A 25509-nucleotide genomic window follows, 5' to 3' on the forward strand; every position below is an offset into this window, starting at 1 on the left:
AGTAAAGAGTGGAGCTTATGGCCAAGTATGAAGCAGTGTTGATATATTAAAAAAAAATATATTTATTTCATAATATTATATATCTATAAAATATATCCATATAGCTGTAGACTAGAACTGGAAAGATAAGTGATTTGATCTAAAGAGAGTTGAAAATGCCTAAAATTTAGCGGTAAACTTCATAAAATCACCAATTTCAACAATAAATTTACTTCTAAATTCACACTTGAATCCACCAAACACTCTCTAAGCGCCCAGTCCAAATGCAATTGTAAAATAAATTTGAATTCATTTCATTACTCACAGTTCAGTTCAACCCCAAATTTTTCTCATTACAAGTTTCATTTAATTTTCGCAAAATTGTAACTCCAACAACTTTAGTTTGTGCCGCGCCAAAATGTATTTAAACATGGCGGCGGCGGTGCAGAGAGAGAGAAAGAGATGCGCAAAAACGAACATCACACCAAACTCTAGTTTATCGCATGAATACCCCTTGCAGAGAGTTGTACGAGCCGGCTGCTGCTGATATTTAAGCCGGCACTTGTAGCAGATAAAGCAATTTTTAGCTGTTTGAATAAACTGCAAAAGTTTGAGAAATGCATAAAATCAGAAACAATCATTTATTTTGCAATTTCATTTGGATGCCAAAAGGCAGGCAAAACAAAAACGCTAAGCCGAAAAAGCCAATGAAACCAACAAACAAAAAAAAGGAAGCTGAAATTCCCGAAACGAGAAGCGGCGCATGAGGCGGGCAAGCAGCTGACGGACTCGACGCTCTTGTATACCGCCGACTGTACAGCAAAGTTTTTGGCAGTTTTTCAAACTAAAATAGTTCAAGCAGTAAATGAGCTAGCGAAATGGGAGTCAAAGTGAGTGCGGTGTGGCAATTTGACAGCGTTTGGTCTGAAGAGTGTTGGTGTTGAACAAAATGACTCCTATACCAGATTCACAGGATTTGTAAAAAAATAATAAATGTTATTTGGGAATAATAGAGTTATTATATAACTCTCCAGTTTCTACACACATTTCTTCAGTATAAGACGATAGCTATCTAATTATATCCATATCAATTTAGCAAAATCGATGAAAATTGTTTTCCAAATGGATCAGCGAATTATTAAGTTTCAAACATCCCGTCCGAAGACCTTGTATATCCCTTCGATCACTTTTGTTCAAGAGTTAGTTAGAAGTATAACTTTAAACTTCTAACTTATCAGTCAAGAGACTACTAAATGATATGATAAGCAAGAGAGACTTCTCTAGTGAAACTACTTAGATTATATAGACATCGTATATATGTAAATTATATGGATATGAAAGGCTACGATTTACTACGAATAAGTATTTGAAAAATTGTTCTGAGAATTTCAGGTGAGATTCGTGTATTAAATTTCCACTTAAAGTTATAGCGTTATATCGAAAAGGAGCGGTGAGTTAAGGTCCAGAGATTGCTCTCTACCAGCGAAAAGAGTAACAATGTAAGATCAGTTTAAGATCCCAAGCGATGATCTTAAACACTAACAAATATCTAGTGGAATGCTCACATTCTAGGGTGAGGCTATAAAATTACACTTAAATTTATACCGTCACAATGATGTGATAATGATAATAGGAAAGGTTGTGAGGGTCTGAGTTCTCGGATGGAAAATTAAAATGGAATTTTGAGAGCAAATGAAATAAATAAATTTAGAATGTCGATTTAGAGAGTGAGAGAGAATTAGAGTGACGAGAAGCTCTTTACAAGGTGGTTGAAAGGTTTAATGGGATGCTGTAACAAATCAGGATCAAAATTTGTATTTTGAATAAGACTAATGAAAAAATGTATTAAAGCGGGAACCGATCTCTACTCTTGAAATATATATAATTTTTTATATTTTCTAAGTTATTCAAAATAATTTTGAGAGTTGAAAGCTTGTTAAATGTAGCTCTATCCACAATATTACGAAACTTGAGTGAAGTGTTAATTGCTGCTGAAATGCGCGAAAAATTATGTATTTTTATTTTCTGAATAGCAGATAAAAATAATGAACTGCAGCCAGTTAGTCAGTTGATGATACCAAAAACTGTCTGGCTACATGACTAATAAAGTGCACTCATACATACACATATACATAAGAGCACATTTGAGCAATATGCAGTCAGCAGACACAACAGCAGACAATTGAGTGCCACTGACAGCCACAACCACAGAATAAAACAAAAACAACAACTACTACAACAGCCACTGCTAGTAGCGACGTGTTAACCAACTACTGCTGCAGATCCAGTGGCGATGGTGATGGCGTTGTCTATAAACCACTCAACTGGCATGGCAAGGCAATATGGCCAAAGTTAGTTGGCAGTAAAGCGCCGTGAGGCATATTAACAGAAGAGCTACCAAAAATGCGCGTTTAATGTTAGCTACATTAATACAAATGTTTGTTTGTATTCGTGTGTTTGCTGGCATGTAAGTGCTTTTATATACGTACTAACGGTATGCGCGCACTTAACGGCCGGCATTTCCATATATCAGAAAAAAATACAAAAACAAAAAAAAAATAAAATAAAAACAACATTCCGACAATTCTGACCATTTGAATCATCAAGCAACCGCAAATAACTTTTAGTTGCTCCCCGCACGCCAACTGCTGCCGCTCTCAGGATGCTGTTTTTCGGGAGAGTGTGAGTAGACTAAGCAACCTCACAGCCTACTGCACTTCTGACTGTGGTAATGGTGGCTAAATGCTGATACTGTTTGGAACCTAATTCCCCGCTCACATAAGCCTTCAATTTTACGACTCTACACTCGTCCGGGTGAGTGAGTACTCACCATTTAGTGCTGCTCAAATATTTACTGTGGTTTATGCTACGTTTTACTTTTATTGCTTTATTGCGTTGCTCTTACTTAATAAAGTACAAAAAAAGAAATGGTTTGAAGAAAAATGATAAAAATATTTCGAGCGCTGGAAAAGTATTGCCCAAAGGATGAAAATAAGTCAACTTTTAGTCAACGAACTTTACTTTATTTCACCCCGAGTGTCATAAAAGTGACACAGAGCAATCAGTTTAATGCCGCTATGGAATTGCTGAAAATTTAAATGTCTTCAATGCTTCTGGGTTTTAGTATTAGCATTATAGCGTTAGCTGTCTGTCGCCAGTTTTGCTATAATTTTAATACAGAGTTGTGTTGGCACTAAGCGAACGTGTGACCCATGTGTCTGGTGGTGCGGTACTAGCCACGTGTAGCATTTGAAGAGTCTAGCTTATAGTCGTGTGAGTGTCGTAAAGTTTATAGCTAAGCTGGCTAGATATTATTATCCGTCTAAAATATTAATACTTAATGTGAATATGTGGTGTAATAAATAATAAGTGTGTATACTGGCATTAAAACTAAATGTCTCGAAGATTTAACAAATTATTTCTTAGTAAAAAGAACGAAGCAGACGCTATAAAGATTTCTCTTCGAGAACTTAATGCTCCCACTTCTCTCTTTTAGCCGAAGCCATTAAGTCCTATATGATGAGCACATATATATGCTGTAAGACTATATATTTATTTATTTTAAATGACTTTTGAGAGCTTAAATCATCCCTGTTGCGTAGTTATCAGAGGATCATCTCATCTCTTAAGATCGACTTCGGGATTTTCCTTTAAAAGTCTTTAATTAAATCGATCATCCATTGCAAACCGAGTTCAACCAGACTCTCAGTAGTACACGCTGATAATGAGGCAGTTTCTAAATTCAATTTCAAGGAGAGATTGATGCTTCAATTTGGTGTTTCCGTAAAGATTGTCGAGACAGGGTAGCTTAATACCTGCAAGCAAATACGACAACACCATCCCATTTATATAAATGGTACTCCTATACAACATCACTATGATGTTAAGTACCTGGGAATCATCCTAGATGCAAAGCTTCGCTGGAAAGAGCATGTCAAGAAAAAAGGGGTGAGCTTGATTTCAAATTTGCTAAGTTTTACCATCTAGTCAGTAGGAGATCCACGCTTTCAATCGAAAACAAGCTGTTTATATATAATCAAGTATTAAGGCCAATTTGGGCCTATTGAGTTGGTCAAGTCAAAGCTGTATTGCCTGCATTCAGCGCTTCCAAAATAAGGTACTAAGAAGTATAGTTAATGCTCCTTGGTATGTCAGATCTGCTGACCTTCACCGTGATCTTGGTGTGGATTTGGTAGTAAATGAAATAACCAAAATTGCAAAGTCTCACGAAATGAGATTTAGGCAGCATGTAAATGAAGAGGTATCCAGACTCATCGGAGCTGCTGAACGAGAAAACCGTCTGAAACTTAAGAGGCCTTCAGACTTAGCAAGGCAATTGTAGCAGCAAATGAATTTCTCTCACTTTTACTTTTAATAATTTTTTTCACTTATTAGAATTGAATTGTTGTTAGTATCTAATCAATGTATACTAGGTACAATAAAACACAAAAAAAACAAATACGGCCACTGACGAAGGTGTGCTGAATTAAAGAGACCGATCCTTAGCCCTGTAATAATCAGCATTTAAGAAATTCAGTTTTTTCATTCGAAAACTGCCGTGACCTCCGTGTGTCATCAAAACAACGAAAAAGAGCCCACATCTTTACACTTCTAAGGAAGAACTCAAGCTCTTGCAAATTTATTTAGCTCTCATCCCCAAAAAAACCACATGAATTATTCATAACCTAATCATAATCCCGCAAATACAAAGTATTCCCTTCCCCCCCTTCGGTTGAAAAACAACTTCCAGCAATCTAATACCGACACATCAAGGTTTTTGGCGAAAGTTTGAAAGCTGTTAAAAATAGATTATTATGCACGGAAAACTATTTGCCCGCCGACACTGTGTGTAAGCAGATCTTCGTATTCTCACTAAATTGTAACAACTTATCAGGCGAAAACTTTTGAAGGCCACCACAGCACCTTGAATATTACTTTACTTAGAATAACTAACTGCTTTTTTATTGTTTTTGCATTGTAACGGCAGTGGTAACTTAACGGCAATTCAAGTACAGTAGAAACAAAGTAACTAAAGTGGAAGAAAGCATTTTGTGCTTCTACTACACAGTTTTTATTTCTATATATTGTTATTGTTATTGTTTTTGTTGTTATGACACCACTTCATAAGTTGCTTTCATGCTCAAGGTCGTTAGTTGGTACTTACGAAAAATGAATTTTCTGCTTTCTGCTAAGAAATTCCAGTCATCGGCAATACAGCAGCCAAAGTATCAAAAAAGGGCAACAACAATAACACCACAGTTATTTTATAGTTTTATGCTTGAGTTTAAGTGGTTACTCTTGTTGTTGTTGTTGTACTTTTTGGTATTGTATAGGAAGTGTAAGGCTGTAGTTGAAATGTTTGCTTATACTAAAAGCAAAAGTGAAGTGGCTACATATAAATCAACAATAAATCTTATTTATTGATTTCGGGTGGCAGCGCCTAAAAGTATGCTTTTATGGGGTAAGAGTGAGTTAATTCTGTTAGAAATTTTGAAGAAATCTACTTAATATAAGTATACTTTTCTTGAACTGGCTTCTATTTTAAAGCGAATTGATTTTCGTACGAAAGATAATGGTTAAGTCAAATAAAAATTTTGGCATAATACGATACTTATCGAAAAAATATTGTCTCTTTTGAAATAAATATGAAGTTATATACAGTCTCAAAATATGGTTTCGAATTTAATACTGGATTGCTTTTTCGAAGACATTCACTGTAAGATCTCAAGTTAATACTGAAGCTTTTATAAATTTAATGAGAGTGAAAGAAAAAGGGAGATAGAGAAAGTGAGTGAAGTGAGTAGAGTGAAAGATAATAAGAGAGTGATAGAGTGAGAAAAAGGATTAATCCGCAACTATACAATTTCTGCATACCGAAAAAGAGAGAGAGAGAGAAAGTGATGAGTGAGAAGGAGAAAGAGATAGTGATAGAAAGAAATAGATATAATAAGAGAGTGATAGAGAGTAAAAGAGAAGTAGAAAGACAGTGACAGAGACATCCTGATATAGAGACAGGAAAGAAGAAGAAAAAAAGAGAGAGCAAAATTTTGAATACCAACGAACCTCCTTATGATTCTTTGTTAATGAAACTTTTGACAAACTATGGACTAGAGAGAGAGATGTATTAATGTTTTAAATGCAAGCATCTCTCTTGTGACCCGTGAGGGTGAGGAATTTGGAATCACTTGGAATTTCAAATATGAGAGGAACTTACCATAACCCCTGATCTTAAAGAAGCTTGAAAATCGCTTTGAAGGCTGGTTTCGTTAATTTTCTTTTGTAAAATATTAATTAAGATATATGATTAACGAAAATTCACGCTCTCAAGGACCGAAAATTACCGTGAGGCCTAACAGAACCCAACCATTGTGTTTATTTTTGCTATTCTATCCAACAGCCCTTGACTTCTATGGCCCACAGCAACAATCCGCAAATAAATTTTCCACCGAAATTCCAATGTCATTTGAACAAGTTTACTAAACACTTGAGTGGAGGGAGGACCCCTCAATGTATTATGGCATCTATGTATGTGTTGCCCAAATCAAGAAGTCTAAACCCACAGCTGAGACAATGGTAGCCAAACACAAAATATTTACGAGTTTGAGTAAACACTGGCTACTTGAGCGCTTGTCTAAGACGACGCCATGTTGTCCCAAGGCGCTCGGAATGTCCGACATGTGAAGCATAAAATTTGTGCTCAATAAAGTTAACTGTCTTGCCGCTCAAAACCGAAGGGTGTGAGGAGCGTTCACAAAGTGTATGCGACAACAAGGCGTTTGGTGTGAAGAGCTATTGAAGTGAAAACAAAAGCACACACACACTAATATACAAGATTTTATGTAATATATATGTATGTAAGTATGTATTGTCAACTTAAGACAGCGCACTTTAAGTGAAAAATGCCACTAATGCCAGCATAGACTCATACATATTTATACAAGTGAGTATGTGTGTTTGTGTAGCGTTCGAATTCTTTAGAATTCTTTTTCCCCCACTCAAGAATTTTGTCTTAAAATTTCATTTCTCTAGACTGCTTCTGTAAGAAGAATGCCGGTGACCTTGTCTGCCTTGCGAGCACATGCGCGCCAACACCAGTCTTTGCTGCGGCTTTGAAAATAGCTGATTTTTGTTGCATGCCACAACTGTAAACAACAGCCGGGGGGCTAGCCAAATATATGCGCATATAAATATGTATGTGCTTAGCTCGGCGAAATGCTGCTGCTGCATAAGCCGAAAAGTGTCTGCCTCGATGACAACTTAAATTTATGGCAGCTTTAGAGATTTTTGTATGCGCACACTAATAAGCGTTGCACAAATACACTCACTTATACAAACATATCTATATGTACTGGTATTGCTTACCACAAGTACAAGTGTTTGTTTTACAACTGTCAACAAGTTTGCATACGCCACGCGCATATTTGTGGTCTGCTCTGGGAAAACCGCCGACAACAAAAGTTATTTCGCTGGCGTGGCGCAAAAAAGAATTGGCAGGCCTTGAAAATGCGCGCGGCGACAATGCAAACTTGCCACAAAGCAAGACAGCACAGTAGAAGGCGAATTTGTGAGAAATGAGCAAGAAATAGAAAGAAAAAGAGATGAAAAAACCTATTCTTCCATATACATGCATTTGAGTGGATGTGTTTTCGTCTTTAAAAGAGTCATAAGAAGCTGATGCGCTGGCCACAGTAAAACTGGCAGCATTTCACACTAATACTTGAGTTTCGAAGAAGTAAATTTCTAAGCAAAAAATATTTTTTGATTCAAAGCACTGTCTGCGCAAAAAGTATGATGCAACCAAAGCTTGAAGTAAAGACCTTGAGACTTTTCATATTTTCAGCTACCAACGTTTTAAAGACTACCATGAAATAATAATAATGCGACCACTTGCTGAAAAGCTAAGTTGACCGACTGCTAGGTGTCTTCGTATAAAGATATTGGAGCTTTCGACGCACATTCTTCGAGATTCTATCGTAAAATTTCGCTACCGTGAACAAATGTATGGAAAAAGAAGGATCCTCTTGAAGAAAAAGATCTGAATGACCTAACATCAAATTGCGTCCTTATCTTCTTAAGAGAGTGGCTCTATTTCATATCTGCTGTGTGAAAGAAAATTGAAACAACTCGACAGAAGTGAGCACTTTCGATCTACCCCCGTCAGGTCAGCTTTGGTTTTAACTTCGAAAGAACGTAGGAAAGACTGGGAATATTCTACCGCCAGAAAAAATAAATGAACGTCCCAAAGCGACGTAACAAACTTGGAGCAAGATATGAGAAGAAAAGAGAGCCTTATATATCGAAGAAAAGTAAGAGATACTGCATTTCGTAATAGGTGAGGATAGCCTGATCAATCTCTGAGAGAACGTCTGAAAGTTATACTAGCAGTTATAGCTCCCTACAGAAGAGCTAAAGCTCTGTGGTACATGAATAACAAGGCAGTTGGTTAGTACTTTTTAACTATTTTTTTTTATATATGCATATGTAGTGACACCTTACCTGAACACCCTGTACAAAATCAGGCATTAGACAAGTACTTATGTACGTCAGAGAACTAGAACGAAAATTAAATATCAAAAATATCGCGAATACACATCCAAAATACTTGTGTGTAAATTTTATTTTAACGCAGACACATTGGCGCTGCCGCACAAAACACTGCTTGACAATGAGCCACCGAAACGAAATCGCGAAATCGGCTCACTTCAATGTTTTTACACCTTCAAATAAACACACACATACAGAAATGCACACGCTGATTTCTATTAAATGCAGCCGCACACTTTTTCCTGCAACAAGCATTCGCTGCCCTGCCGCCTCACTGCACCCATGAACGCAGCGCACAGAAGGCAGCGCGACAAATGCAGCTGTAAATGCTTTCAGCGCCGAAATTTTCCGAATAAAATGGCAAATAGTAGAAAATGCGATGCCATCGAAAAATAAGAAACTCAAAGCAGAAGTGGCAGAAAGCACATAAACCGGTAAGTGTGGAGGTGAAAAATGCGAATTGTTCGCAAAAAAAAAATATGTATGTATGTAAATGCAAAAAAATAAAATAAACAGAATTTCCCATCACGAGTGCGGTAAAATATCGCATTTTCAAAGCTGTGTTGTGCATTATATTTAGTGCACTAGAGAATTTAGTTCCCCACTAAGTGGCACTGTGGGTGAATATCGACCTTTAGCTGGTAATATAAAAAAAGTGGATTTGTGATTATATTTAAGGTTAAATATTATGGAAAACTGTTTACTGTGCTCGCTAATGTGACGTCATTAACCCTACTGATACAACTTAATTAAATTATATATTATTCACATTATGAAACCAAGAAAATCATACTTCATTATACCGTCATCTTCGATTTAACAATATCCGTGTCCCACAGTTGCCTTCTCTTCTAATTGACAGTTTTTAGCAGCAATGATTTCTCACTTTTGAAACTGTAACTGCTAAATCGGTACTCTTTAGAAATCCTCGGCCTGATACTTGAATAAATACTTTTACATCAACTATATTTATGTATATAAATTGAAATATCTTCTTTGGAGGTACCGAACTTCTTCTCAAGTTTCCTCGAACCTCATTCCACTGTTGCCTCTAGACTAGACTTAACTCGGAGCACTTGTATAAACCTTTTAACTTATTCTGGATTAACTTTAAAACTAGAGCTGTGAGTTTAGAGAGAAAGAAATATGTTTATAGATTTTTTTTTTTTTTTGATTTTTCAAATAATCCATTGGAAGAACAAGGAAATATATTATAGTGCTCCAAAGTATTTCTATCAATTTTATTATCTAAAGAAGTACAATTTCTTGAGAATCTAAGGCCTTAGACCTAGTTTAAATTTTAAAGTACATAGCGGCCACTAAAAATTGTTCATAGAATAAGAATTATCCACTTTAATGAGAGGATACACTAAACTTCGAGGTTTATGATAGATAGAAAACAGGAATAAGAGAAATTATGAGAAGCTAGGGGATCTAATTATATTGTCAGAAGCATCTGAAGACTCCTCTGAACTCTTTTTATGTTTTCATTGGCTACTGGTAGACTATAAAGCATCAGCCAAAAAATTTAAAGATGTCTTTGATTAATAAAAATTAAGAGAGTAAGGAATGGAACGAACAACCGGTATAAATCACTTTTTAGCATCAGACAAAAAATTTAAAGATGTCTTTGATTAGTAAAAATTAAGAGAGTAAAGAATCGAACAAACAACTGGTATAAATCACATAAACTGGCATAATTAAGTAGATGCTGCGAAACGACTGATATAAATCATAGAAAGTGTTAACCCGAACGAATAACGAGTATCGAATAAAAAACTGGTATAAAGCATACAAACTGGTATAAACATATAGAGACCCCTTCTAAATGTTTAGGGAACTATTAAAACTTCATCAAATTCATTTTACCCATTTCTACACCTATTCTGTCACACTATAATCAGCTCTGGCACAATTTATGCATGCCATTGTGGCACCCTCTTGCACTACGTTCTATATCATACATCACCCAGCCTCCACGAGAGACACGACGCTTTTTTTTCTGCCATTGGTGTTGGATTTAAGAGGAAAAGAAATGCGCTTTTAAACACCGACAACGTGTTGTCGTTACGCTGTTGGGCGAAAGGCACACACACATACATACACTGGTTGCCACATGGCAGCGACTGTTTATTTATGCAAGAAAAACTGCATATCAGCACACAAGCAAATAAACAAATGCAATGCACATCATGCGGCAGAGCACAAACAGTTTATGTAAGCAATAGTACTCATATACATATGTATATATATGTATGTATGTATGCAGTTGCCACTCAGCTGCCTACAAATACAAGCGCAAGTGTTGTTGCAACATTCACAGAGCGAACTTACAGCACAGAAGAGGCCATTTTTGCAAGACATCAGTTAAGTGCAACTGAAATTTATGCGCGGAATGCTAACACTAAAACAACAACAAAAGCAACAATAACAGTGGAGGTGAACTATAAAAACAGCAACCAGCGATATTGCTGGGTATACATATATGCCTGTGATGCCTGTTGGATGGCAATGGTACGACAGCAAGCGGTGCAAGGAGAGTGGCATATATACTTCCATCAATGCATATGTGTACGTATATATGTGTTAGTATGTCTACGCGTACTTGCAACGTGTGGCATTGCCGCTCTGGGGCTGCTGCAACACTGTTGTTGCCAACTATGCCTCTGTTGCTGTCGGTGGTTGGTGGCTGCTGGCTGCTGCTAGCTGACGGCAAGCTGTGGACAGCCGTTGTGGTTGTGCCGCTTATGTTTTAACTTTGCTACCTTTTTTTTGCGAGCACTTTTCGCCTTCGTGCTGATTTCATTTGATATTTTTACTGCCGTTCTGCTCCTTTTTTGCTGGCAGCAAGATTTTATGCCACAAATGAAAAGTTTTGCAAAAGTGTGGAATAAGTAGAAAATGAAAAGGAAAATGCCGCCAAACATACACACATACAGTACATACATTCAAAGAAAAGCACACATACACATGCGTATACGAGCATACTTGCATATGTGCGCACATTTAGTTTTGGCGCTCGCAGCATGGATGTGGCGCACCGGCATGCAAGCACATACATATAGAGAAACATATACACCGTAATACTACATTCCCTTGCTTTGCATACATTATGCATATACAGCCATTCCAGTTACCCTTTCATTACGTTTGCACTCAGTACGGTTCGTTTACTCGCTTTGGCTTGCATGTATATACATATGTATATCCATGTTAGCTTGTGTATGTGCGCCTTAAGATTTTATGGAATTTAAAAATTTATAAAACAATTTTTTAATAATAAAATTTTAATTGAAGCGCAAGAATTTAATTACTTTACATTGTATGTGTACATTTGCTGGCATTCCCAGCTACATTTCTCAGTTAGCGTTGCTAAAGCTATGAATGTATGCACACATACCTTCATAAATATATGTTTGTCTGTATATAGTAAGTAAGTTAGTGATATGCCATGCAGCAGTTAAAAAACTATCTACTTCATATACAAAAGTATTTAAAATGAAAGCTGCAAAAATTAACTTTTACTGTGCGCGCAAGCTTATAGCGTTAATTAGAATTTTTTTGTTAAGAAAATAAAGTGGCAGCAAGAAAATGGCAATCTTTTTCACTTGTTCTACAAAAGACAAGTGTATAATTTGCTTGTAAAAGGTTGTACTTAATTGAGTGTTTATGCATTTATTGCGTATTTTTATTTAATTTTTAAGAAATATAATAAATTTTCTATTGTTATCAAAGTAAGGTTCTACATTAAATACTATGTTCATATGACCATTCTCATAGCTACCAGCTAGGAATGCTATAACCATGGTATAGTAAGCTAAAGATTGCTATAAAACTAAAAACATACATAAGTACTTATAGTAATATAAACCAGTATTGCAGAATTAAGTCGATTTATAGCCTAGACAGACGATATGTAAGTGACAGACGGCAGCAAAGCGAGTTATAAACTCCCATAAACAGCTGATTGGCAATAATATTTCCATTTCGGTAAAATAAAATTGGATAGAAAGCAAATATTGCGGTTGTTAGTCGCACAATTAGTACAAAATCACATATTACTCAACAAATATATATAAATACGTTATTATTAGAACTTCCATTTTAGAAAAAAATAAGCATGCGTATGTTTTTGTTTACATTTAATTGACAGCTGTCAGTATTGCATATTTTCATTCACAATAGGTTAAAAGCGCCCATATTTAACATTGTTGCCAACGAACTCCCGCCAACTCTCTAAAATTTTGAGGATTAAATGCTAACTCCCAACGGAGTTAACTGAGATAACTCTCGAATTAACCCCGATTAAAGCAGTTAATCCGAATTAACGCCGCCGTCTGTCAGGGGTATTAAATAAAAAACTTTATAGGTCTGTTATAACACCCAGTCTGAGGTTTCACAATTCAATTTCTATTCAGAGTGTCTTATCGGTAGTTACTGTTCATTTTAACATAAATAAAATTATTGAAATTAAAGTATTTAATTTATTAACACTTCAATAAATAAAATTTCCTCCACAAACTCGAATTTACTTGTAATTTTTGTGTTTACCTATTGCTCACAAAACACAGATTGAATCGTATAAAAAAGTTCAGTCAACTCGCCTTAAATCTATTTTTTTTCGCTATAAGGCAATGCAACATTGTTCTAAACAAGCTAGTTAAACTCGGAGTTTCATATTTTTTTTGAATGAATTTTAAGAGTTTAAATTGCCGATGAAGCAATAAAATATGAATGGCTGATATATATGATATATTCAAAATGTCGTTTTATAATTTTTTTAATTTAAAAAAATCAGTATGACAATATTTAAACTTATTTTCAACTTATTATCTTAATTCGGTTACTTAATGAATATTGAAAATGTTTGTTTATCAATAAATAAATTCATATCATTTTCATACAAATATCAAAGTGACTCCCCTTAAAATATCTCATATGGAAGATTTCATCTAAAATGTGTTTCCCCAAATTTGTACATAATTTCAATACAAGCAAGGCAAATATATAGTTATTTGTAATGTACTAACACTTAAACACGAGTTAATTACTAATTTTTGTATTTGAATACTACTCGCAAAGCATACAATTTATCATACCGAAAATTTTCAGTTAACTCCTTTTAAAGAATATATGTTTTTGGTGTTTATGCAATTAGAACCATCTTTTGTGACAAATTTCGGATCTAAAGTTACAGAATTCAACCGCATTAGAGATTTTTTAAAAGTTCATATTATATTCAACGCAAAAAATCTTAAACTCGAGTTTAGGGATGTTTATTATTATTCAGAAATATTAAAAAACTCGAAAATGTATAATAAGCTCGAAAAATATTAAACTCGAGTTTAATTAATATTATTAATTAATTGTAGTAGTAAGAAGAACAAGCGACTTCCACAAATATATAGAGTATGTATAATAGCTATGGTAAAAAAAGTAGTGAGTAATTCAGCCGACAGGGTAGCTTTTATTAGATATAGGAGTGATGATCATACGTCTGGTATTATCTTTAATTGAAATATAATTTTCGAACTAATAAGGTTAAAATAAAACTGAAATTCCTTTTTTGTATTCTGAGAAGTTCGAACACCCTAACACGTACATAGGAGTATATATACATGTTATATATATTACTGTTTTTCCATTAATTTTATAGCAATTACACACTTTTTAGTCTCATTATTTTATTTTATTTAATATTTTTTATATAATTGCCTATAATTATTAGTGAAATTAAAATAATTAATTTCCAATTAATGCTAATTAATAATTCAAAGCAATTTACTTTTTTTGCGGCAAATAAAAAATTACAAAATACAAAGTTACAAAAAAAGGATGAAATTTAAGAATTTATAAAAATCGGCTTACGTAATTTAACTCCAGCCGAATTACACATTTTCACTTTAATATTAATGAGCAGCTGCTAAACTAAACCTTTCACATTAATATCCGCTTTGGCTAAACCAAATAGGCGGTCACGGCTTATCGTTAAATATGAGAATTTGCTATTTAATTAATAGTGAGACCGACAACAAAAACGAAAAACGATAGAAACACGCATGAAATGCAGCTGTTTAAAGCTTTTCATATTTCATAGAACACACACACAAAAAGTACAAATTTTGAGCAGCGACCACATTTTATGGCGCATGCTGCCAGCCCACGCAGCACACAGCCAATTTAGCAACAAATTTATGTTTTCCTATATATTGCATGTTGCACTCACACACACACCTACAAACATATTTCGTAAACAAGCCGACGCATGCCATTGAGTGCAACACTAACGGCATTTAATTTTCATTAACATTATTTCAATTTCGGTGTTATTGGATAATTTTGGGGAAATACTCGAAAAATGCATTACTTCATTATTTCAATTCGTATTTAATTGAAATTGCCATTAATTCAATTGTTCGAGAGCCGGCAGCAAAGTGGTGCACACACATACACACACAGACAATTACATAAACACGTAATGCTAGTGCAAGTGCAACATTGCAGCATGCGTTGAATGCTCATGCCATTAGATGAACGTGCTCATAAGTATGTGCAACATGTAGCAAACATATTTGCTAGTTGCACGTACACCATGCCACTTCATGAGCATGGCTTAGCATGGATGTATTTGTTGCACTTATTAATATGTAACTGAAAGCAGCACGTTGTTGGGTTGGTTTGATAACAGTGTGACAGTTACTTGACACATAATGTTGTTTTTGTGATGCATAATTGAAAAATATTTTTCGGGATCAGTACCGAAATTTCGGGATTGAGTTAAAATACTAAAATTAAATGCTGTAAACATTATTATAGTGATTGCAATGTTATTTAAGCTTCCCGTAACGAATCCCGAAATTTCGGTATTGCCATTATATGCTTCAATAAAAACTGCTCTAATTAATATTACACACATAATGCACTTTGTACGCATTTTGTATTGTTTCGTTGTGCCATATATGGCAGTGTGTAGTAAATGTTGTATGAATCGCACTGTTGCGAGGGCGCGCTAGTGCCTTTGTGGCAGGCAGTACTAATCATGGCGTTGCAGCCACGCTCCCAATTCGCTTGCCTTTAATAGCAATTAAGTGTGCAGGCAAGTGTTTATTTTGTATGCGCGTAACAAATTGTGACACATTAAATTGTTTCTGACAACTGGCAAGTGAACTAGTAATGCAGCGTGGTGAACTACACAAAGTTGCATGCAACATGATGGATGTTTTGCTATAGTACATTATGCAATCATTTGTGAGACATTTTCGGATGATTTGTCAACTTTTTGGAGATACAATTCTATATTTTATAGTGCGAATCAAAGAAATTTAATTGGAAGCGTTGTCAAACAGCCAGAAAGGTCAGAACAATTAACTCACAGGACCCCAAAATAAATGTGCCAAAATAAGTGGAGAATATACCAAATAAAATAGGGATGCGTCTTCGCTAAGTTTCCGACCATTCCATTTTATCAAAGTTACAATATTATATTCACAATATTGAAGTGGATATTAAATGACGTTCAGCTGCTGTAATGAGCTTTGATTTTTATATCACACCTAAGATCTAACTATGGTCTCTTGTTTTAAACCGAGAAAACCAAGAAAACCGGACTACTGGTCGATTTAACATATCTACATATATTTATATCCTTAAACATGTAACAGCATACAGATCTGGATATCTTATTCTCAATCCCTAAGCATGTCAACTCAAGTCAGCTCGAAATATATACTATATATTAATTTTTTCTGTTAGAGAAATAGACTTGTAATGGTTATTTTTTGATAAACAATTTTTCAAACATATTAGGTTGGCAAATATCAAAACATCGAGTTAGACCAGCATGTGACATCACGTGACATCGCACAGGAGATGGAAGTTAGTCACCAAACCACTTTAAACCACTTGCAGAAGGCTGGTTACACAAAAAAGCTCGAACTCGACTCATTTTTGAAGCGGTTGGTGACTGGCGACGAAAAAAGGATCACATACGACAATATCAAGCGAAAACGGTCGTGGTCAAAGGCCGGTGAATTGTCCTAAACAGTGGCAGCAGGCGATCGGCCAGAAGGGTCCAGAATTGGCCAACAGGAAGGGTGTAGTGTTCCACCAGGATAAAGCCAGACAACACATTTCGTTGATGACTCGTCATAAGCTACGGAGGCTCGGATGGGAGGTTTTATCGCTTACACCATATAGCCCGGACATAGCGCCAAGTGATTACCACCTGTTCCTGTCCATGGCGAAGGCCCTTGGTGGTGTAAAGTTGAACTCAAAAGAGGTGTATGAAAAGCGGTTGTCCGAGTCCTTCGCAAATGGGGGGTTCCTACGAGGGGGTATTATGAAGTTGCCGCCTAGATGGAAACAGATTATCAAATGAAACGGCGCATATTTGAACTATGTAAATCCGATGACTGTAACACTTTATATAAAGCATTGAATAAAGAGCAAAAAAGAAGAAGGGAGATAGTTGCCAACCTAATACAAAGGTATTTTGACGAAACACTGCTTTTTAGGTCAGTTTGCCTAAAAATAGGTTAATTGATTCAGTGCCATTATCCACTTGATTAGTGATCGAAACAATAAATATGTGAAATTTATTTTTTATTATACATATGAAATCTAAGAACCTCAAAAAGAATAGTATTTTATGTGTATATTAAAAACGAGATACTTGCTTTGTAGACAGAACATATAGCGTCTCGAGGGTGTTTCCACGAGAGATTGCAGAAATTAAGATTCAAAACAATACATCAGTTCCTTGAGATGAAGTTTTATTTTCAAATCAGAAAATTATCATCGGTTTTAAAAAGCAGATGTTATTTTTGTTGGAGCGGCAGAAAAAAAGTTAGAATGCTTTCATGGTCGGATAAAAAACTGACTGTGTTTCAGTTATATACTAGACCTTTGGTGGGAACAATGGTGAAGTTTTAAAGTCCATAGAGCCACTAACAGATCGATGGTAATGCATAACGTTAGGAAAAATGTCAGTGAGACTAATTGGAAACTGAAATAGTATATTCTAAGTTTTTATTTCTTTGTTAGATTTTGGGTGATTTAAGTAGCGACGTCTAGCGTCAGTTTCCATTCGTTTAGATGTCATATTTTAAGCTTCCAACACTTTAATTATTTTCAGATTTCAGTTATCTATTTCAATATTTTTCCAAAAACTGATAGAATTGTTAGGATTAATGAAATTTTCGAAATTATCTCTCTCTTTGGGTTCATGAAATGCTTGGAAGAGTATATCTGCTAAGGAAGCCTCAATGAAATTACTTTGGTTTCCCTAAAATTGTGATAATCATCGCGACGTGACAGCCTCTAAGAGGCGCTGCTTCACATTTGTGCTTTCCTCGCGTTCATTCAATTGATTGTGCGCCGCTGCAAAAATTCATAACTGGAAATGCTACATTTAACTACAATGAGTTGGTGGCGCTCACTTGGCTGCTTCATTGCTGCCGCCTATAGTACTATATACTGTTAGGCACTACCAGCGAGTCACCAGCATCAAAGCTTCCACACAGCGCGTACGTTTTGCTCATTTAATAGTTAACTGCAAGCAACAGTGAGCATTTTGAACGCGTGACGGAATGAAAACCAAGTGAATTATAGCGTACGCAACAGCAAATACAAGCATACATAATATTTGTATGTAGGTATGTGGTTAATCGACCATTGCACGCTGTATGTATGTGTCTGTTGCAGCAAGTGGCAACATAATGCAGGAATGTGAATGCGCTTGCAACGGCGACTCAACGACGAGCAATTATAATTGTCACGCAATTGTCAAGCGCCGAATGCGCCGTCAGACAGGCAAGCAGGCAGTGAAGCTTAGCTCGCCTCCACGTTGTCAGTTGCTTGCCACACAAAGCAGCTGTTAAAGCTATTGCTTCATAGCATAGCGGAGCATATACATATTGTATATGTGTTCCATCATGTGGATGCAACAGATGCGCGCAGCTTATTCATTTGCCTTCTGCTATATTAATTCGTCTACTTTATGTGCGGCTACTCATTGAGTACGTGTGCAGTCAAGTAAGTATGCATGTGTGTGTGCGCGCTTGCTGCATGTCACATTGTTAGCTGCGCGGCAGTTGGTAGTTGTGTATTTCCATGCCCTGCAACTAGTTAAGACAATGCGCAACGACTGCGAGTTGTGCATCTCATAATTGGTCGGCATTTGCGCGGCAACAATAAATTAAAATTAAAATTTTATGCTTTGAGTGGATATTCACGCGCTCATAAATTCAATGAGCATTGCCATTAAAGTGGATACAATTTTATTTTATCGTTTCCTTTGCATGGACTTTTGGTATATATAGATGTATATTTATAATTCTTTTTAATGTAAAGCAAATTAAGAACAGCACGCTGAGGGAATTGTAGGCGACTTATTAAAATTTTCAAAAAAGAAATTAATTAACTAATTGAAGAAAATGTTTTTGTGCTTTCAATTAAAGTTTTTTTAATAAAATTCTAAAAATTTTGTACTAAAAACTCATTAAAATTTTAACGTTTTTTAAATTTTCAAAGATTTTTAGTTTCTGAAGGGTGTAATGAAAAAACAACAACAGACAGTGGAGAACCTCGTTACAGCTCAATAAAAACTCATAAGCTATAGCTTTATTGAGTATTTTCTAGATCCAACGTAATCTTAAAAGGAACACCGGTGACGATCTTACTTGTCCCGATTATTATTTAATTTTGTAAACAATATTACACGCCCACCCCACCAACTTTCTTTCCGAAATCGACAAAACAACACTGATTCATAGGTTATTGAAAAACCACTGGAGAACAATGATTAACCTAACAGATCCCATTAGCGATAGCTCAGACACTTCAGGTTAGATTACGTGCCATAGATGAGTGTGTCGAGGTATTCAGCTCCGTGTGCAGGGTCATCCTTGAAAGCTTCTGTCCTCTGAGAACTCGGAACGACAGAGAGAAACCTCTCTGGTGGACACCGGAGCTTTCTGATTTTAGATCTTCAAGTCGAAGGTTTTTCAACAAGGCTCGAAAAAGTGGTCTAAGGGACGACTGGGCTCTGCATAAGGCAGGACTTGCCATCTATAAATCCGAGATTAGGATGGCCCAACGGTCTCCTTGGCGATCCTACAGCGAAATCTTGGAAGGTTGCCAGGATCCCTCGCGATTTAGACGCATCTGAAAGATGGATCTGGTGACTGGACTTCGAGTAGTGAAGAGTCATTGGAGTTACTTTTGGACGCTCATTTCCCAAGAAATCTTTCAACGGAAGGAGCATTCATCGAGGAGCTTCAGGAGTGCGGTATCGCCTTCCTTGATCTTCTGGATGAACGCCACGTAACCTGGGCTTTGAACTATTTTAAACCGTTCAAGTCTCCAGGACCGGACGACATTATACCTGCGGAGCTACAGCGAGCGGCAAAGGTGCCCTGCAGCTGGTTGGTTCATACGACGCACACCATAAATGCGAAAAGAAGCTCGGTGGAATATTTAAACGAGACGTAGTGCAAAATATATTAATATACTGAGTCAAATTTTTAGTTCCAGTAGTATTGAAAGGCTCATCTAAAATCTAGAATCTGTTCGATTCTCTTTGATGTAATTTCATAAAATGCATTATAATTTAGTTAAAAGAAAGAGAGAAGGCAATGAGTAAAAATACAGTCGGCCTGTTATAAAGACAACTCAACTAGTCTATAGAGTTTTAAAGGTCATCAATCTACACTTAGAATGTTGAGCTGTCCCACCAAGAAAAAATTGTATTATAGTTCGTTTTCCTCGTTTTTTCACATTCTTCTTATTCCAATTAATTGTGAAAAAAATATAATTATGAAATCATTAAATGGAGTATTTATGCAAAGCAAAAAAAAAAACGTTTAACAACTCTCCAAACATTTCAGCGTATAAACTATTTATTAAAGCAAAAATAATTAAAAATTTATGTGAAATGTTCACCAGTCCCCCCTCTGACCTTCCCTTATAATCATTTAATTGCAATAATTTCCCCGTAGGCAACCGCACACCACAATTAAAACCTGTTAAAACCCATCAATAATTCTATGAGCTAAAAATACAAAAAATCTGCAGATTTATATAATTTTACAATATGCGCTTAACAATTGTTATTAACAAACAAAAAGTAAATGTTTTATGAAACTTCCTTTATACAAAAAATTAAAATTTTTTAATATTTTTTTAAGCATTTTTTTTGCTTTTGTAGTTTTTTTTGTTGTTTTTTTATACTATCATATTTCCCACTTACCTTTTTTGTATGAACGTTCGTTTCTCTGTATTTTATTAGTGGTCTCTCCAATTACGCACTTAATTGTATATACTATATATACCTGTGTGTGCGTGTGAGTTTATTTTAATGATTGTTAATTTGATTGGTTTAAACGTGTTTTATTGGCACTTTGTTTTAATGGTTGCTGGTCGTTTGTTACCAAGTGGTGTTGCCACACAGCTGCACTTATCAAGCGGTTACGGTTGCTTTTTGTTACGATTTTTAACGTTATTGTTGTTATTGCTTTTGTTATAAAATTGATTACAGCATACTATTACTTTTGTTGTTGTGTTAATATTAATTTTTTTGTTGTTGTCGCACTTATTTGTTTTGCATATGCCACCACAATTGTCAACACGCATATTTGTTATACAATCCGTATTGTTGTATTCGAACACTTTGCGGTATATTTAAGCTGCAATGAGAGAGAAAGAGAGGGAAAAATTAGTTAAAGATTTCAGTCATAATTAATTTATTTTTATAAATGATTTAAATGTAAATTTCATTAAAAATAAAGAAAAATAGAAAAGCTTGACAAGATTTAGTTGGTGGCTATCGATATACTTGAAAAATCAAACAAAAAACGTATATTAAAAGCTATACTATTAGATCCAGCACATATTAAATTCAAAGGAAGAACAAGTATCCGAACCCCTTCCAAGACTTTGACGAGACATTAAGAGTCCTCTACGTAATCCAAAAATACCATAAGTAATAAAAGTAATTGATAAAAGTCCGGGAAGTATTACTTGACTAAGTAATCCCACAAAACAAGTCAATCATTTCAATGAGAAGATTTACGGAAGAATCATTCATGACAAGTAAATTCAAGATACCTGCAAAATGCCAAGTTTGACAGATGGAGCCCTGTATAGATCGAGATCGGATTTACGATTATATCTGACTATTGACTAACATAATAAAACTATTTACAAAGCACACCGAAGGTTTCTAGAACTAGTCCACTATCTATATGGCCTTTAATTTTTCAAACCTTAGACACTATTATTTAAGAAGAATCTTATTAGACCGAAAATTTGGGTTGCGCACACAAAATAGAACTGTTCGCGACTATACAGAGCTAGCCAACAAGATCTAACTTCAATTCGTTCTTACAGAAGTTGGATATACATAACCTCAACGATCACGGGTTTATAAAAAGACTCGAGGGTATTCATTATAATTGTTTTTGTAATATCTTCTCATACTACAACAACAACATATAAAATCTTTAAACTCTCAAAAGGGTTCACTTGGTCCCTTTCGTTTCCATTTCAAATTGTAATCGCTTTCGGCAGACAATTTTTCTCAGAAAAGGTTTCATTTTGTCTTTTACTCACAATTTCACAGTTCATGAGACATTCAGGGATACACAACAATACTACTCTACATTTAAAATATATGGCACACATTAAATTGAACTTACTAAAGTATTTCTAATAAATTTTCACTTTCGCTACAACAACAACTCTAACTAACTGTAACACTCACTTTCAAGTATGTATATGGGTTGGTTTGTATTTGTTGAGTACCGCACCGAATTCCATTCCATGCAATTTAACTTTCGACTGCTTTAAGCTTACACTTTCGATTATTTGGTTACCTTTTGGTAAATCCTTTGCAAAAGTTATTAAAGTTAGCTAAAGTACCTAAAAGTAGACGACAAAAATGAAAAGCATTTCGTAACTTGTAATAACGTTGTTGTTTTTGTTGGTTTTGTGACATATTTTTGCCAGTTAACTTTTTGTTTTTGCTTTTGCTTACTCACTGCGGTAGCAGCGATAAATGAAAGTACTACACAGTGCTCTTGTTACCAGCAATTTCCACTTTTGCGGTTTACTTTTGTAGCATATTTAAAGGCGCATAGCGGCCACAATATTGTTGGCGTTGACACAAAAAAAGTCAATAATTATTTGGGTCAACGATGGGTGGTGGCGGCGGTTAGCTGCTAGTTTTTATACAATGTAGTTGTTTTTGTTGTTATTTGCTTTTTGTTCAGCCACCAATATGCTTAAGAGGTGAAAATAATCGAGCAAAGTCGCATTTGACCTTTGACCCAACAACAGCAACAACATCAATTTGAGTGAATGACTGACTAAGTGAGTGCGTGAGTGAGTGTATGAGTTGCACGCCAGTGGAGAGAGAGCAAGTGAATGATTGAGCGAGTGAATTTGACATTTTTGCGTTGACCCATATACCGTCGAGTCAACTACTGGGTGTGGAAGCGTCGTCGCACACAAGCATGCAAATGGAGCAATGAAACGTTTGATGATGGGTCGTCGTCGTGGCCCAACCCAACGTTCCAGTTGGATGGCGTTGAAGTGAACTGTGTTGAACTTAATTTTTTTCGCCACAATACAGACTGAGTGCGTCGATGTAAGTGTGTGTGAGTGCAAATTGTAAGTAACCGCATACGCAATAACAACAACAACAAGCAGTTAAGTAAATATATATGGTATTGTATGTGAGAGTATAAGTTGTCTGTCGCTTGAGAATGTGCAACGTTGTAAACGATGTTGTTGTGTTGCGGTTGTGGCAGAGGCAACATGCAACAGCAGCAACAACAACAACAGCAACAGCGTCAGCAAATAACAAGACAAGACAACAAATGTGTCACTAACAGCAGTGCAGGACGCAGTGTCACACAATAATACGCAAAGCAACAACAATAATAATACCAAAAACAAAAACAAAAACAACAACTACCAACAATAGTAGTTACTTTAAAGGCAACAAAGTTCAACAATAACAATAACATTGTGGCAAAAAGCTTAACCAAGCAAACATGCAACACTTTGGGGCAAGTGGCAAGCATGTCTGACTGCAAATACATACATATACAGTTAATGTTGCAAGTGTCGCGCTTAAATACGCATTTATGCAAGCGCGCCGCCGTCACCGTTTAAATGGCGAGCAAATAACAGAGTCATAAAAAACGCCAACACATACACACACATGCGCAAGTAGGAAAAAACAACGAGGCAGCATGCCAACGCTCCTTGTGGCAACATTAGAAATACAAAATGAATATGCAACGTTAGGCGCTGCGCTGTGTGGCAAGCGCGGCATGGACGCGTCGTTATGCTCGACGCAATGGGCAACAGCTAACGGCAGTGTAGAAAACCGCAACGCCTCATGCGGTTGCGGCTGTGGCGAGTGACGGGTGTTTAACGATGCTCTTGCACACACACACATACATAGAAGCATATGTGCGTATTATTTCCATATGTTGTTCTTGTTGTTGTTGCTGTTAGCATTGTCACGTCACATCAACTAGCGTCTACTTATGCATATGCGGTTTCGTCGCGCTCGCTTCGGTGCAAGTGTGTATGTGCGAGCTAGTACGTGTGACAAATAGCGGGCAAAGCATTGACCGCTCTACACCCGCCACCAACACGACACATTCCATTGCGACAAATGTGCGGCAGTAAATTCACACACTCGTAAGCGGCACTTGCGTCGCCCCACACACAAACACTCTCATATACACAATTGCTGTTAGAAATGTTAATGGATTTTTTGTACTTAGCAAAGTTGCTCAGCGCTTTGCAATTGTGAGGTGAGTGGTATTTAGTCGCGTATGAAGAGCTTTCATGCGCGTGAAAGCTTCACCACTGAAACAAGTGAATGAAACCGTTTGTTTTTCGTTGTTGTCGATTTTGTTTTTATTTTCTGCTTAAAGTAGTTTTCTACGATATAGTGACTTAAAGCGGTGAAATTAAGGTTGTTAAGTGGACAACCTCGACTTTTACAAAATTATTATAGCTTCCACTAAGAAAGATAAACATAATCGCTTTCATAGCTGCAAACTTTAAGTAGTTTAGAGACCATATGGTTCACGAGTAATACACTTATGCTCAGAAGAATCCCCTAGTGTGGTTTATACCAAATTATTCCTATAAGAGAACTCATATATATATTCACCAAATCATTTTGTAGCAACCAATCAGTGGCACTAAAGGTATGATCAAGGGCTACTAAACTCCTTGAATGTTATTTGTTCTAAAACTCAGAGTTAGTAGAAGAAAGCTAATTTTATAGCATTAAAATATGAAATCTTTCGTCGTATCAAAAAGCTTGGAACACACTTATGAAGTTCAATGTCTAAAAAATTTCACATAACAATCCATGCTGTCTTATTTTGTTGTCTCATCTTGTTTACCCACCGACAGGTTTTAAAACTTAGCCTTAGCTTCGAAAGCTTCGAAGAGTTTTTATCATATTATATTTAACAAGAAGTACTATCAATTTAACAGCAAATGAAGCATACATGTTTGAATGGACAGAAAATCAAATAATAATGAAAGCTTAATTAGGTGAAGAGTTTGGATAGCTAAACTAAAGAATCAAAAATTGCAAAAAGTGACTTCGAAATGGTGATATGAAGTTTAGTTTGGATTAATATATCGTGGTAGCCCAATAACTATGTAAATGCTCATATTTTATCTAACACATATATACATATTCTATTTAAGTAACTTTATCTGAAATGTACGCATATCCAATCTATCTGAAAATTAATGCATATGACTCTCGAATGCGATAAAATCGTGCACATATTCACTCATATATTGCAAATACCACTAATATATGATAATAACACAATGCTATGAGTGTTATTTACATACATATGTATATAAATAATACTAATAACAATAATATCGATGACTTTCTATATCACATTCAATTTTGCGATTCTGTTCTTCACATCTCATCTT

General features: G+C 35.7%; 1 protein-coding gene across 9 annotated transcripts in view; it reads right to left on the reverse strand.

The window, feature by feature from the left end:
- LOC105216464 (putative uncharacterized transposon-derived protein F52C9.6) overlaps positions 1-25509 on the reverse strand; it is a 147449-nt gene that overhangs the window by 10457 nt on the left and 111483 nt on the right. For all 9 annotated transcript variants that reach the window (XM_054230074.1, XM_029042462.2, XM_054230073.1 and 6 more), the window contains one exon: positions 20771-21206. The gene's annotated coding sequence lies outside the window, so the exon portion shown is untranslated. The remainder of the gene's footprint in view (positions 1-20770; positions 21207-25509) is intronic.

Source organism: Zeugodacus cucurbitae, chromosome 4 (genome assembly GCF_028554725.1).
Source record: "Zeugodacus cucurbitae isolate PBARC_wt_2022May chromosome 4, idZeuCucr1.2, whole genome shotgun sequence".
Lineage (NCBI taxonomy): Eukaryota > Metazoa > Arthropoda > Insecta > Diptera > Tephritidae > Zeugodacus > Zeugodacus cucurbitae.